Source organism: Cucurbita pepo, unplaced genomic scaffold (genome assembly GCF_002806865.2).
Source record: "Cucurbita pepo subsp. pepo cultivar mu-cu-16 unplaced genomic scaffold, ASM280686v2 Cp4.1_scaffold000179, whole genome shotgun sequence".
Taxonomy (NCBI): domain Eukaryota; kingdom Viridiplantae; phylum Streptophyta; class Magnoliopsida; order Cucurbitales; family Cucurbitaceae; genus Cucurbita; species Cucurbita pepo.
The window spans coordinates 55,341-72,702 of record NW_019646452.1 but is presented as its reverse complement, the minus strand read 5'-3'; positions in this window follow the sequence as shown (position 1 = coordinate 72,702).

Genomic DNA, 17,362 nt, shown 5'->3' with positions numbered 1-17,362 from the left:
CATCTCTTTAATTTCTTCTTTTTTTCCTTCTATTTCTCATTTCTTCCTTTCTCTTCTCTATTCTCCAAAGTTCAAGTAAATGATGAAACCCTAACCCCTTTGCAAAAACCATTTGAAGCCCTAACCCCTTTGTAAAAACCATTTGAAGCCCTAATCCCTTTGCAAAACCACGTGAAGACGATGGCCCCTTGGCCATCCTTGTTATTGAAGGAACCATAGTTTTTATTCCCTCGTTCCTTTTTTATTATTTTTGCATTTTACAGTCTTATGACATGATTGTAAAGTTTTGATTTTTCAGATAACACGTTGTGGCCTTTCTTATTCAAATGTTCTTGTCTTCANTTGTTTAATTACTCCAACATTTCTCCCTTATTAATTTAATTTTTAGTTTACATTCCAGCTCAAATGGAGGGGTTGACTCTAGAGTGTGTGGTTTCTCTTTGATTATTTTTATTTGGTTGTATGAGGTTTTGATTCTATTATTGATTACCATAAAATTATGGTAAATGGTTCTCTAATTATTTCTCTTGGATTTTTTTTGGGTTCTAATTCTATTATTGCTGACATTGAAATTATGGCAAACTGTGAAAATCGGTAAAGAATTATATTTATTTCAAATTGAAATTTGTTAGAGTGGCTCCTTGTTTTGTCTTTTATCACTTCTTTTTTCATGCTCGGGATAAAAGCAAGACCACCTAATTTCCGTTTCGCTATATATATGATGACATGATGTCGAGTTATTTTTATGCAATCAGTTAAATATTGGAATGTTCAAGTTATTAATATTTGGTAATCTTACTAAATTTTCTTAGTGAATAGAGCTTAATTATGAGGTAAAAAGATAATGTATTAAGTTTTTTTTATGTGTTGTATTTGGGTTGATGTTCTATGTTTTTTTCTTCTAGTCGATAACAAATTATTCCAATGTTTAGTTAACTTGGAGTATAGTTTAGATGGGATGACAAAAGATTGTGAAACACATTTTTATGTAGCAATCAAGGGAAAAATGTCTTAGTTAATGTTTTTTTTACTAGGTGGATAATAATATTTTTAAAAATTGCATGACAATTTTCTTTACTGTTAACAATATTCTTTCCTACGTGTAACCAGAACAAACTCTCGACTCAAAATTAGCTTCAAAGTCTTGATTTTTTTTTTTCCTCTCTTCAGGACCATTACAAACCCTAAGTGGCTTTAATTCTTTTTCTATATCTACTGGTAACTTCTCTAATGGCCATGATTGTCGGAAATAATAGACCAGAGCTACTCATGTTAATATTGAAGTTTTACTCTAAAACAAAACAAATTGAGCTTTTACTCTAAAACAAAATAAAACATAGAAATATGGTCATGGAACCTCCCCATTTGAGATCTAAAAGAGAAAGATGAAAGTGAGAAGAAAGTTGTAGTAAGACTCCAACAAAATCGGTTGGCATGAGATGCACGTGGCCACCAAAGATGAGTGAGCTCTCAGCAATTTGGTCATTGTGACCTTGTAAAAACAAATAAAATGTATGATTTTCGATTAGAAGGTGTTTATAAAATACAAAATAGTTCATAGGTGTATTTACACTCCACCAACCATTTGTGTAATTGAATTTTCCTTAGAACAAACTTAAAACAATATGTTGGTAAACAAACGTAGCATCATCTGTTCATAAAACAAACTTAAAATCTGTTGTTCTTAGAACAACAAACACAAACTTTAAATTGTCTGTTCATAAAATAAACTTAAAATCCCCTCTTTGTAGAACAACAAATTTAAAATCTATTGTTGAGCTTAAAATGGCCTTTTCATAGAACAAACTCAAAAATTCCTTGTTAGTGGAACAAAAACTTAAAATCTCATGTTTCGTACAACAAGCTTAAAATTGTTGTTCCTAAAACAACAAACTTAAAATCAACTATTCATACAACAAACTTAAATTTCTCTATTCCTAGAACAAACTTAAAATCATCTGTTCATAGAACAAACTTAAAATCCCCGGTTCATAAAACAACAAACTTAAAATCCTCGGTTCATAAAACAACAAACTTAAAATCCTCGGTTCATAAAACAACAAACTTAAAATCCCTTGTTCGTGGAACAACAAACTTAAAATCTCGGATTCGTACAACAAACATAGAATGATTTGTTAACAAACTTAAAATTCCATGTTAACAATAATATTATTTCCTCCTTTTATCTCGAATAAACTCTTCCCGAAAACTTTGTTTTACAGAGAACAAACTCTTCACCAAAAAAGTAGCTTTAAACATGTCTTGATTTCTTTTTATTGTTCTCTCCTCGATACCATTGGAATGAGGCATGTCAGGGAAGCCCAAAGCATAGCCACGAGAGCTTATGCTCAAAGTGGACAATATCATACCATTGTGGAGAGTCATGTTCATCTAACATGGTATCAGAGTCATGTCCCTAAACTTAGCCATGCCAATAAATTGGTAAATCATCAAATGTCGAATAAAGGACTCCAAAAGAAAAGGAGCGGAGCCTTCTCGAAGGCACAGTAAAAAATGACTAAGACTCCAAAAGAAAAAAGAGTCGAGCCTCGATTAAGGGGAGGCATACTTTGTTCGAGGGGAGGGGTTGGATAATGAAAGTCCCACATCGGCTAATTTAGAGAATTATCATGGGTTTATAATCAAATAATACTATCTCAATTGGAATGAGGTCTTTTGGGAAGCCCAAAGCATAGCCACGAGAGCTTATGCTCAAAGTGGACAATATCATACCATTGTGGAGAGTCATGTTCATCTAACATGGTATCAGAGTCATGTCCCTAAACTTAGCCATGCCAATAAATTGGTAAATCATCAAATGTCGAATAAAGGACTCCAAAAGAAAAGGAGCGGAGCCTTCTCGAAGGCACAGTAAAAAATGACTAAGACTCCAAAAGAAAAAAGAGTCGAGCCTCGATTAAGGGGAGGCATACTTTGTTCGAGGGGAGGGGTTGGATAATGAAAGTCCCACATCGGCTAATTTAGAGAATTATCATGGGTTTATAATCAAATAATACTATCTCAATTGGAATGAGGTCTTTTGGGAAGCCCAAAGCAAAGCCATGAGAGCTTATGCTCAANTTTTTTTTTTTTTTTTTTTTTCCTCTCCTTGTGAATCCTCTAATGGTTGCGATTATTGGCTTCTAGGGGTTTAGAGATTTGGCAAGGAAGAGAGAGAAGAAAGTGTGCGACTACGTTGACAATGGTCTTAAATTTATATTACATTTACATATTTAACTTCAATTATAAAGCAACATTTAAATAAAAAGAAACCTAGTATATGAAATGTTTTTATATATTTTCTTTTTAAAGTATATTTATGAGAAGATATGTGAAGCATGCAATCAAGATGGACCAAACTGTCTCACGACATACTTAACACCTGAATACATTCGTAAAAATGTTTTCATAAAAACATAGGTATCACAATGATTGTTGATGTATGCATGTTTTTCCTGACCTTTAGTGAGTTATTGATTATTTCATAAAATACTCAACCCATAGTTTCATGTTTTTTTTTCATATTATTAATGATCTTTTGTACGATGTATTTTTGCACAAAGTGACCACATTGTTTTTAATAAAAAAATATGATGGTTACAAATAGGTTTATTTCATAACTATTTTTATTTTTTATTTTTCAAATTTAAAAGTAACCAATTCAATTGAAACAAATTTAACATTTAGTATGTAAAAGTTATGACATGGTTGACATAAGAGAAAGAAAGAAAACTTATTGTTTTTTTTCAAGTTTATGACAGTTTCAACGGCATAAATTTATAATTTTGATTAATGGTTGTTAAGTCATTGAAAGATGAAGAAATGGAACGAACCTAAACTCATGGTCCAAATGTTTGTGTTGGAGATTTTATATCTTTATCGGCGACACAGACTCAGCCGTGAGAATGACCGTGGACTTCTAATTATTAAGAATGTTTATTTATGGGATCAACATAATTTTTTTTCTTTTTAAAAAAACATCCTCCATCGTCATTTTACATAATTTTGATAATGAACGTACATCTGAATTGGGCATAAAAGCCCAATTCACAATTACTATTGTGCTCATGTGAATGAGCTTTGGATTTGGATGTCTACGTCAATTCAGCTGGCTTGACATCATTTGACTTTAACCAAATTTTAGATTAATTATTCTTATCTATTTAATACTTATTTATTGGTCTACAACAAATTTTAGATTCAATAGTTTTTAACCCCATCTTACAATCATCTACGGCCAACTTAGGTCATATATCTGATTAATACAACATCAAACACATACTAAAGAAGTTAAGTTATATATCTAATTAATACCGCATCAAACCCGTACTAAAAATCATAGGTTATATATTTGATTAATAAAGTTAGGTTATATATCTAATTAATACAACATCAAACACATACTAAAGAACATAGGTTATATATCTAATTATATAGTGGTATGATAAGGAATCAACTACAAGGGGGGTAAGATTCGAATTACCTTGTTGATCGAATATCTCAAGGCAAGAATATTGTTTGAGATTCGAATCACTCCACGAGCAAGATCGATCATGTCTAGCTTGAATGATTCTTGTTGATCAAATATCTCAAACACTTGTTTGAGATTCGAATCACTCCACAAGCAAGATTGATCATGTCGAGCTTCAATGATTCTACATGCAATCTAAACTACATAGAATTGCAAAGAAACTTAGCCATTGGCTAAAGAAAGCATAAATGCTTCTTTTAATATATTTTCCAAGTCCCCTTACAAATACAACATACAATGCTTTATATAGCCTCAAAAATGAAACTATTAAAGACATTCCAAGAGTTGTAACATTTATACTTAATGACCATAATTAACCATTATGTAATTGTAGCCTAAAGTAAATTAGAAGTCTTCAACTACATTAATGAAATACAATAACTTTAAATTACTCTAAATTATAATCCACCCAAAATTTAAAACATGAAACTTCATTCTTCTTCCATGTGGCATGAATTAAAATATCTTTTGATAATTTCAACAACATTTTCTTCACATTTCATTGGAGCATATTGTATGATTGATGTCTCTTGGTTCATATCATATAGCATAAAAGCATACTAAAGAATTTAGGTTATATATCTAATTAATATAGCATCAAACGCTACTAAAGAACATAATATATCAGATTAATATAGCATCACACACATACTAAAAAACTTAGGTTATATATTTGATTAATACAACATCAACACATACTTAAGTTATATATCTAATGAAAGTATGTTTCAAATTAAAAAAAAAATCAGATATTGGTTTGGGTAAAAAAATTAATAATGGTATGGACACAATATAAGTGAAGAAGTTGACCCACAAAAGAGCCTCTTGCTCTTCTTCCCCTTGTTGCAACAATCACCATTGTTATCAATTCCTGAAGTTGGGAGGTTAAAAAGTATTATATTTTAACTAGTTGAATGGTAAAACTTCTTACATTCAAAATAGGAATCTATTGCTTGAAAGATCAAGATATAGTTAACTAGTAATGTTATTTAAAGTTCGTATTTCTTATAAAAAGTACTCTAATCCATAACTCATACTATTATTTCCTTCCATCACAGAAACTAAACTCTTTGTCACAAATGTAGTTTGAAATCTGTCTTAAATGCCTTGGCCTTTAGTGGAATCACGTTCATCAGATGATTTTTAATATTGTACAAAACCACTCACCCTTCGTTGCCCTCCATTAAAAGTTCATCCGATCTCACAAACAACAATGGTTTATCAATGATTTTTATCAAAACATAAAATTCATCGGCCCAACACGAAATGTGTTGCTCATGCACACAGCCCATACCCCTTTGGTCCATTAAATCCGACGGCCCCACACGAAATGTGTCACTCATGCAGACGACCCAACACAACATGTGAATGCGACATGTGTCGCGCATGCAATTGATGGATTTCGGCCCAGTAAACCAACGGCCCAATATGCGCTCCCTTGCGGCCTAGCCTCACGACTTGAGCACCCGAGGACACGACTTGAAGTCCACGCCTCGACCCAAAACGCCACCCCACACGTGCCTCCTCCCCCACAATGACATGTTTCACTCATGCGGACGCCGACTCCTTTGACTTGACGTGGCACAGCCTCTTGGCTAAAAAACGCATAGTTCGGCTCGATATAGACATGTAATATACCGTTTCCTACATTTTCGATCCTCCTTAACCTATTTTTGACCTTATTTAAAATGGGCTATATCTTCGAGTGAATTGGGCCATAAAATTAAAATGCATGGGCTTTGGATGTCTGGACCAGTGAAATGGGCCATAAAATTAAAGTTCATGTGCATTGGATGTCTGAAGCAATTCACATGTTCTGTCTTCTACGAAATTGAGCTCTGTCTTCCTACGGATTTGAGCCATAAAATCAAAGCTCATGGCAATGCCCGGTCAAGTGGATTGGGCCATAAAATCAAAATTTATGGGCTTTGGATTGGGCCATAAAATTAACGCTGGTCCAATTCGTGGGGTAACAATTACTACAGGTGCTTATTATGATCATGAGATTGGGCTTTGAATATCTGGACCATTTCGTGGCTAGCAATTACTATGACTTACGAGGTCTGACAATTAAAAAGTTTCCATAATTCATTTATTATATTTTATATAAAATTAATATAATAACATAGTATTTAGAAATTGCAATTAAAAAAAGAATTGGAATTATATTACAAAATATTTATGGTTTAAAGAGTATTTTATATATTTTTTTAAATCCAGTGTATTTAGAATAAAAAATAAATATAGTTGTTGTTTTGGGTTGTCTTCCTGACTCGACCAATTCGTTGGGTTATACTGAATTGGGCTACCTTCATGCGCGAATCTATTCGTTGGGTTCTATCCTTTATTTGTCATATAATTTAACCTTTTTTTTTCTTTTCTTTTAACAAGATTATAATTTATGAAAACTAATATATCATTTTATTAGTTTAAAATTAAATGACTATTTGTATCTTAATACTACAAAGTAGTTGATCCGTTATAATGATAAATTCTACCTACCAAATGTACAATAAAAAAATTGAAAATAAAAAATGAATAGGCTTCTCACATATTCTCTTTTTTGTTTTCATTTGACTTTATCATTTTTCTTTCCAATTTGTCTTTCTCACATATTATTTCTCCTTTTGTTTTCATCTCTCCTTTCTTTTCCAATTTGTCACAAATTATTTCCCCTTGTTTTCTTTTCTTCTTTTCAATTTGTATCTCACCATTTCCTTCTTTTCAATTCTCATATTTTCTTTCTAATTTCCATTGTTATCTCTTGTTACGTAAATTATTCCTCCTAAATTTTCTATTAATGTAATTTACTTGTGTAAATTAATTTTTCTAGTAAAAATTATATGTATTTAAGTTAGGGTATTCATGTAAATATAAACGTACCAATGCCATTCAATTTGTGAGGGAAGAGAAATTACTCAATCTTTATGAGTGAAAGGAAGATAAAAGAAATTCAAAGGAATTTGGAGGATGTGATAACTGAGCGAACAACCCTTGTGTTCCAGGTGGTAAGACGCGAGAAGCGCAGTAAGTCCATTGTTAAGCGTGGGTGCTTGGTCATACGAAAGATTCCAAAATTTTTTTTATCAACAACGTGACATCCTTCTTATGACAAACGAAGATTGACAACTTGTCAGCCACACAATGAAGGGGTCCTATCCAGCTAGATTTAATCTTATCTCTTAGTTTATGTTTTTCAAATCTACTCTAAAATCCGAAATCTATAGAAATACTTGATCAATGTAAAGAGGGCATCGATCGGCCGATAGCTCTCCCTCGAAAATCAATTGGAAAATCAAGAGAAGAAAATTATTTTATTCCACCCATCTTCTATTCTACTCCACATATCTCTCATCCTTTCATGAACGAATTTCTGAGAAAACTTAGAAAATCAAACCATCTCATATGCTCTACGGAAGAACAAAAAGAAAATTCAAATGAGCACAGAAGAGTAGGAAATCTCACCATCTCAACAACTGTCTATCAACAATATCAAATTGTAGAATTGAAGACCAACTCCCAAATTTGACTATTACAAAGGTAGATCCTAAAACTATTTACCAAATTTCAACATTTAATTTTACTAAAAGATCATGCATCCAATTTTCAGAGAAAAATATCACAATTCATCGTAATAGAGAATCCCTAAATCTTTTTTCAAAATCCCTTATACTCCAACACCGTGAAGAATTTAATTATCGTCACATCGGTCTTGTTCAAGTCGTAGTAAAAACCGTTATTCAGACTTGGACTAGATATTCCCATCCTTATCTCCCTTCGAGATAAGAGACATGAAAACTTCTCAAATTCATTAATGGGAATGGCTCAATCTAATTTAGAGAGTGAACTAGTATATTTCAATTGCTATCCAAATTTTACTTTGTCGCTCAACGACTCACACATACTATCATCCCTTATGCTGAATTTACAATAAAAAAAAAAAACTTGAACATTAAGGCTGAAACTCATTCTTCAGTCGTCATATTAAGAGTTTATTACAAGCTCATGAATACAAATATTTCTCCAAGAGCATCACAATCCTTGCCAAAACGATCAACTATGCTCATAGAAGCAAATATTGGAAAGTCTTCCGTAGTTCAAAAAACCCTCTCTTGGGATCAAATAACAAGAAGTANAAGCTTTCTTCAACATTACCTAAACTCCGAAAATAAACCTTCAATACTGAATCCAAAATAAATCCAAATAAAACGATACTCAATCCTATAACTTAAAACAGTCTAATAAAAGTAAACTTCTAAAAATATCCCGTCTCCAACTTTCATGGTGGCCTCTGCTCCGCCGTCAACCGTACATTGGCGCCTTGCCTTTACCTGAAAAATGTAGGTAGCACGTGGCTTGAGTATTTTATGAAATACTCAGTAAGTCACCCCGCTGTTGGGGTTAGGAATGCAAACACATGCAACATATGAGCGGGACCTAACTTTTCATAAACTTTTCATAGCCTTGGGCACTTTTCTATTCCGGGTAGGGTTGGATGTGTGGTACTCCTTCACACATGGCCCATGTACGTGTACATGAACCCACCAGGCGGGCTCTTATACGTACCCCCTGGGCCTGACTTGGTCGGGCACAACGTGTTACACATAGCCGGACACCATAGAACAGAAAAGGGCCCGCATGATATTATGGCGAACATAAATATCGTATTTCATTCTTTTGTATCATAAAGGGGAAGAATCCCGATGCACGTGACATACATATATGCATGAGGTCCCTTAACATATTTAACATGGCATTACATAAGCAGTGCTAACATCGCATTTACGTTTCTTACATCACATGGCATCTCACATGACTTACATTACATGGCATATTACATAAACATTCCAGTTGCATAAACATCTCATGACATGACTCGATAATTCTACGTGTATCTATGGCATCAATCAACATATTCATGGCATACAATACTAACATCTCATTCATGACATAACATAAACAGTCAACAGTCAACACAAGTTCATACGTCACATAACATACACAATCTACGGTCAATACAATCTATACATCACATAATCATATCACATAAAATATGGTGCATGCAGGGGCCACAGGGCACGCACCATCATACAACACGTAGAAAGCTAACTCCAACAGTAAGGTCACTTACCTCGATGGTCTTGGTTGAAGTCACTCACAACGAGCTAATCCCAGCGGTTAAATAAGTCCTATGATAACCACATAAAAATTTAGAACCTTTCATAAGGTACCCTAACTAAACCTCATGCTATTTATCAAATAAACCCTTGACCTAATCTGTCTTTAACGTTTAGGAGCCATACTGACCTCGGATGGTAAAAATAAGGGCAGAAACGACTTCGGAAGGGCCAAAAATCTTGGAATCGATATATTATAGTGATACCGATTCACCAAGCTGAGCTGCCGAGCCGACCAATTAAGCCGCCAAGCTGAGCTGCGGGATTTGACGGAGCCGAGCTGCGGGTTTTGACGGAGCCGAGCCGCCGTACACGTCAAGCCGAGCCGAGAGCACGCGTGCGGAGCCGAGACCAAGGCTGCAGCGCGCGTCCGCGTTGGGCCGAAACGCACAGGGCCCGCGTTCGTTCCGTGGGCTGGTTTAGAGGCCAAACGTGAACCCGACCCGTTTTCCTTCGTCTTCCTTACCCAAAATCTCACGAAAACCCTAATCGTTGCTGCGCCGCCAACGACGACGTCACAACCCCGATTCCGACGATGCGACGACACCCCTCACCTATTCCGACCGACACGCAACGATATTCAACACCAATAGCCTCGGTCGCTTCTCCCTCCGGCCACTCACCGAAGAAAATCCAGCAAACCACCTCACACGTTTTTCCTGGCTAACCCTCTCGATTTTTCCGTACTCTCAGACACCCTCGAAAACCCTAAACGTTTGGAGAGCAAAAGTTGTATCCAAGGAAGGAGGAGAGTTGTATATGGGAATATAAAAGGTCTTTATGACTTTTCCATTAAGGTAGTAATTTCCTTGCTAGAAATCATACATTTTCCAGCCACAATAAATGCAACATAATATCTTTTAGTTTTGGTAGCAAAAATAAAATCTTAGCATAAAATCTAAAATAAATAAAACAAAAATTCGAATCCTTACAAGTACTCTCTAGAAAATAGATGTTAATCTTCCCAAAAGAAAAAAATCTCAAAACCCAGTACAAATCATCGAACATGATGATGGGAGTGTTGAAATAAAATTCAACGAAGAACCTTCGTCAAATCCAAAAGTAAAAGAATTCCTAAGTTCTAGACCGAGTACTTCAGGAATTTCTAGCTCAATATATGACCCTTTAAAGGTAAAGGATGTTAGTTATGATAAAAGAACTGCATAAATCCACTACAAAGATGGCTCAAGATAACCCATACCGATATGGATACCCAATTTGTCTATGAAAGTCAGCTTAATGTCATTAGAGCTGATTTTCAAATAGACAAGGAATTGTTAAGGGCATATTTTATGTCAGCTGCCAACTCTTCAAAGAGAAACGCCTTCTTTCAAACCTACAAAGAAGCTAAGCGAAATGAATTGAGAGCTCAGTGGTATTCTCATATGGAAACCATGGAAGAAAATATACCATCCTTTGAATGGTTTGAAGAAAATATTTTGCAAGTATGTACCTTGACTCAAAGGAACTGGAAGACTACTAGAAGAGGCGAGGTATATTCAAAACATCCTCCGTTGGAAGAAGTCGAATTTGACAACTACTACGGAGAAAAGGTCAAAGCCAGTCCCTTCAAAAATATTTCGGAAGGACTAGAAAAGGGCAATTCAACTCTAAAGGATATGAAAAATATCGAGCATCAAAACAATTACTCAAATAAGATTTTATCCACGATTGCTACTCAACTTGAGAGTATTGAGGAAAAAATCTCGATGAGTCAATACCAATACTCAGACCAGCAAATCTCGATATGTTTAGAAGAAGGGTTTCAAAAGAAGAAGCTGTAATGGCCAAGATAGAAGAAAAATTGGATATGATTCTAAATCCTGGTCCATGTCGTTGACAATTACGACAAAATCCAAGAATCCGAAGATGAGATTGTAAATGAGATAGAAGAACCTCTCAACAATCGAATTGAAAGAATCTCCAGAAGAAGTCAAAATAATACCAGTAATCAAAAAAACTGGTATCCTCAACCGTCTTTTTCGGATATTCAGTTCGAAGATGGCTGCAGGCGCATATAAATTACAGGGCCATAAATCCGACCATCAAATAGCTCAAGTCCTAGTAACCGGATTTACCAGGCAACTCAAAGACTGGTGGGACAAAATATCTTGACGAAGCAACTTGCCAACCGATATTAAACCACTATGTTATTAGACCAACAACTCAAATCATTAAAGAAGAAATTCCATCAACGAGGACTGAGGTACAACATGAAAGGGTAGAAGATGTTGTCAACACCCTCATCTATACCCTCATAGAATTCTTCGTAGGCAACCCCCTTAAATACTAGGAGAGATCTGCCGAAAGACTCATGAACCTAAAGTGCCCAACCTTCGGCGATTTCAGGTGGTACAAAGACATGTATTTCAGCAAAGTTCTCATTAGGACAGATAGTTTGTTGGAATTTTGGAAGGAGAATTTTGTCCATGGACGGCCAAAACACTTCTCAAGAAGGATCAAAGACGGTCTTAAAACAAAGTATAAGCACCTCTATAATAATAACCAACAGACCTGCTAAAGATGAAAATGCTTGTCATCCAAAGAATATTCCGTTCCAAAATTAACATCCTTATGGTCTATTGGTTCACTTGTACCAGCTATAGTTTGGAAATGAAAACAATATGAAACAAGAAAATTATTATTTTTTCACCCTTAACTATTATTCGATAACAGCTTCACTTGTACAAGCTACAATTTGAAGATGAAAACAACATGAAACAAGAAAATTATTATTTTTTCACCCTTAATTATTATTCGATAACAACAGGGTTCTCAATAACAGCAGACCTGCTAAAGATGAGAAAGATTGCAATCGGGAGAATATTCAGTTCTGGAATTACCATCCTTTTCTTTGGTTGCCAGTTACCACCCCTTTTCTTTCTTTGGTTGTCAGCCCTCCTAACAGCAGTGTAAAGATGGTTCTCAATTTGAAGATGAAAACAACGTGAAACAAGAAAATTGTTATTGTTTCACCCTTAACTATTATTCGACCCTTAACTATTATTCGATAACAGTAGGGTTCCAATAACAGCAGACCTGCTAAGATGGGAAAGATTGCAATCTGAAGAATTTCCAATTCTGGAATTACCATCCCTTTTCTTTGGTTGCCAGCTATAGAACTTTTTCTTTCTTTGGTTGCCAGCAACAGCCCTAGTAACAGCAATGTAAAGATGGTTTTGGAATTATCATCCCTTTTTCTTTGGTTGCTAGCTACAACCCCCTTTCTTTGTTTGGTTGCCAGCAACAACCCCCATAACAGCACGGTAAAGATATTATTAAGAACAACAGAATTTGGCTCAAGATTGAAGTATCCTTTTGGCATAAGGATCAACTTTAGGGTGCAATATAATTTGGTTGCAAGCAACAGCCCCCATAACAGTAGGGTAAAGATACTATTATTTGTTAACAGTAGGGTTCCAATAACAGCAGACCTGCTAAGATGGGAAAGATTGCAATCTGAAGAATTTCCAATTCTGGAATTACCATCCCTTTTCTTTGGTTGCCAGCTATAGAACTTTTTCTTTCTTTGGTTGCCAGCAACAGCCCTAGTAACAGCAATGTAAAGATGGTTTTGGAATTATCATCCCTTTTTCTTTGGTTGCTAGCTACAACCCCCTTTCTTTGTTTGGTTGCCAGCAACAACCCCCATAACAGCACGGTAAAGATATTATTAAGAACAACAGAATTTGGCTCAAGATTGAAGTATCCTTTTGGCATAAGGATCAACTTTAGGGTGCAATATAATTTGGTTGCAAGCAACAGCCCCCATAACAGTAGGGTAAAGATACTATTATTTGTTAACAGTAGGGTTCCAATAACAGCAGACCTGCTAAGATGGGAAAGATTGCAATCTGAAGAATTTCCAATTCTGGAATTACCATCCCTTTTCTTTGGTTGCCAGCTATAGAACTTTTTCTTTCTTTGGTTGCCAGCAACAGCCCTAGTAACAGCAATGTAAAGATGGTTTTGGAATTATCATCCCTTTTTCTTTGGTTGCTAGCTACAACCCCCTTTCTTTCTTTGGTTTCCAATAACAACCCCCATAACAGCACTGTAAAGATGGTTATGGAATTATTATTCCTCTTCTTTGGTTGCCAGCAACAACCCCATGATACAGGATAAAGATATTCTTAAGAACAGCAGAATTTGACCCAAGAAAGAAGTATCCTTTTTGGCATAAGGATCAACTTTAGGGTGCAATATAATTTGGTTGCCAACAACAACCCCTATAACAACAGGGTAAATATATTGTTAAGAAAAACATAATTTGGCCCAAGAAAGAAGTATCCTAGGCAATTTCATGAAATAAGCCTTTGGCCCAAGAAAGGAGTATCCTTTTAGACAAATAACAAAAAGCAATTGCATGAAATAAATCTTTGGCCCAAGAAAGAAGTATCCTTTAGACAAAGAGCAAAAAGCAATTGCATGAAAGTAGTGATGACCGCATAATGTGATATTCGTACTAATGAACATAATAAAATGGATGTCGAAAATGAGATTTAAACTGACACCCTCTCATGAAGAGTAGAACTTGAGTCTAGTGCCTTAAACCACTCAGTCATCTTGACCATTTGATAACAAAATAATTTCCACTCTACACAACTTTAAGTTAATTCTTGAATTGTTCTAACCCATAATGTTAAGGGACTTGAACTAGAACCATATTAAAACCTTTCTAATACCTCGGGCAGCCCTTACAAAAATTAGGTAATTAAATCCACCTATTTTATTTTTATAGAATATTTAGATTTCAAAAGTTTCAATTTCATCTTCAGACAACTTAATATTGTTCTGTATTTCATGAAACGCTTAAATATAAAAATTTGTTACGAGTCATCCTCAAATAATTTCAAAATTCTTATTTTTCTTAGTGAAGTCTACGGGTTAATTTCAAAAGTTGCATTGATGTTCAAATCTGCTTTGCGCTCTATTGTTATGATCTATTTAAATTGTATTAATCATTTGGTAACAATTATTTCCAAGGTTATTATTTTTTTTAATTCTTTTTTTTGAATAAAATAACTCTAACATGCTAATTTAATTCATAACCTCTCTAATCACAACATAAAATAGAGAAAAGTAACACACTAACAATACTTTCTTTTATTAGAACATGAAGAACATGAAGAATAAGAAAAGACAGCACAAAGACAACAAAAATAAAAATACCATTAATTTGGGAGGGGATGACCTATGAACCAATACTTAGGAGCAACAAAAGGGGGTCATGCTAGAGGACAATTGGTGCTAACAAAATTGGCACAATCAAAATCGTCCTCCATTCAAAGTTTGTTGTTCTATGAACAGAAGATTTTAAGTTTGTTCTATGAACAGACGATTTTAAGTTTGTTGTTTTACAAACAGAAGATTTTAAGTTTGTTCTATGAACAGACGATTTTAAAATTATTGTAAGAGCGATTTTAAGTTTTTGTTCTACGAATAGATGATTTTATTAAATTTGTTTACCAATAGATTGTTTTAAATTTGTTCTAGGAATAGAGAAATTTAGGTTTGTTCTATGAAAATGAATTTTAATTTTGTTCTATGATTTTAAATTTGTTCTAATTTTGAACCATTTTAATTATGATTTTAAGTTTGTTCTAATTTTGAACCATTTTAATTATGAATGTATAACTTTTATTTATATATATATATATATATATATATATATATTTCTTACTTGAGCCGTGTGAATTAAAATAAGTATTATGTTTATTAATTTTAAAAGAAAAAAATAATAATATAAATGATCTGCTTTTGGTCACCCAATCCTTTCCCACTCTTCTTGCATTCTCAAACCTGACTTTATCTTTTCTCTTCCCTTAAGACCATTCCAACTGTTTGTATCTTTTTTTCTCTCTCCTCTCCATTCCAATTCCTAACTCAGTTTTTTTTTTTTTTTTTCTTTCTTTCGACCTCTCTAATGGTGGTGATTGTTGGAAATAATCTCGATCTGACGATGGAGGTTTTGTGGCGTCTTCCACTGGAGACTCTACTCCGATTTAAGTCCGTTTACAAGTCTTGGTACGCTCTAACATTTTTCAAATTCTTGTAAACATAAATGCATTTTACACAAGCTTGTGGTGCCGAAAAACGTTGGAAAAGAGGAAATTATGCTCGATTCATCTATGTCCGTTATAGATCTCGATTTTCCATATGATGAGAATTCCCAGTATTTTGAAATCTAAGGTCATTCTCACGGCTAAGTTTCTGTTGCCATGAGATATTTTTCCTTTGTAACCTATTATAATATTTTTTTTTTTAATTAGTATTTGAATCATAATAATTTTACCTATAAATTAGTATTTATATGAATTTATACATATAATACTAAGATCTTAATATAAATTACAAAAAATCTCACCTAAAGTTCATTTCACACCGGCCTTTTGCAAGTAGGTAGGAAGTAATTGTTGGGTTAGAATCCATGAATGGTGAACATAGCGATAGACTTACCCTTACAACTCTTATTGCCGCTCTTATCAAGCTACATCCGAGCTAAAATAAAACAAGAATAGATAATTTTAAGTTTGTTTAAGAAGGGATTGTTTTAAGTTTGTTCTATGAACAAGTAAATTTAAGTTTGTTGCAAGAACATTGAATTTTAAGTTTGTTCCACCCAAACATCTTGTATTTTTACTCAAAAACATATTTTTATTATGTTTTTTTACTCAAAATAATATTAGATTTTTTTATTTAAAATATGTTTATTTTATTTTTTTTATAAAAAATAATATATTTTTTACGCAAAATATTTATATATTTATTATATAAATACTATGCATCATTTGTTAGGTGGTAAATTTAATTCCACCACTGATTGATTACTTAAAATACCTTTATTATTTTTTTCTATCCAAAATATTTATATATTTATTATAGGAATACTATGAATCATTTGTTAGGTGGTGAATTTAATTCTACCCGTGGTTGGTGGAATGTAAATACACATTTGAACTATTTTGTATTTTATAAATACTTTCTAATCCAAAACTAAATGTTTTATTTGTTTGTACAAGGTCACAATGGCTGAATTGCTGAGATTGATGGTGTTGAGTGCTCACTCATCTTTGGGGGTCACCTACAGCTCATGCCAACCGATTTTGTTGGATTCTTATTACATCTTCCTTCTCACTTATGTTTTGTTTTGTTTTATAGCAAAACTTCAACATTAATATGAGTAGCTCTGGTCTATTATTTTCAACAATCGCTGCCATTACAAAAGTCACGAGTAGAGACAGAAAAAAAAAGATTAAAGTCACTTCAAGTTTGTAATGGTGAAGAGAGAGAGAAAAAAGATATTAACCGTCATTAGAGTGGTCGGACAATTGCCGCCATTAGAAAAGTCACGAGTATAGATAGAAAAAAAGAAGATAAAGCCACTTAGTGTTTGTAATAGTTAGGAGAGAGAGAAAAAAGAAAATAAACCATAGGTAGAGTGTTCTTGAGGAGAGAAAAAAAAAATCAAGAGATGTTTGAATCTACTTTTTCTTGTAGAGTTTGTTCTCCATAAAAACAGGTTTTGATGAAGAGTTTGTTCTGGATACCGCAAGGAAATAATATTGTTAACATTGTTTAAGTTTTTTTACCAGTATTTTTTAAATTAGGATTTTAAGTCTGTTATATTACATGGAATTTTAAATTTGTTTTA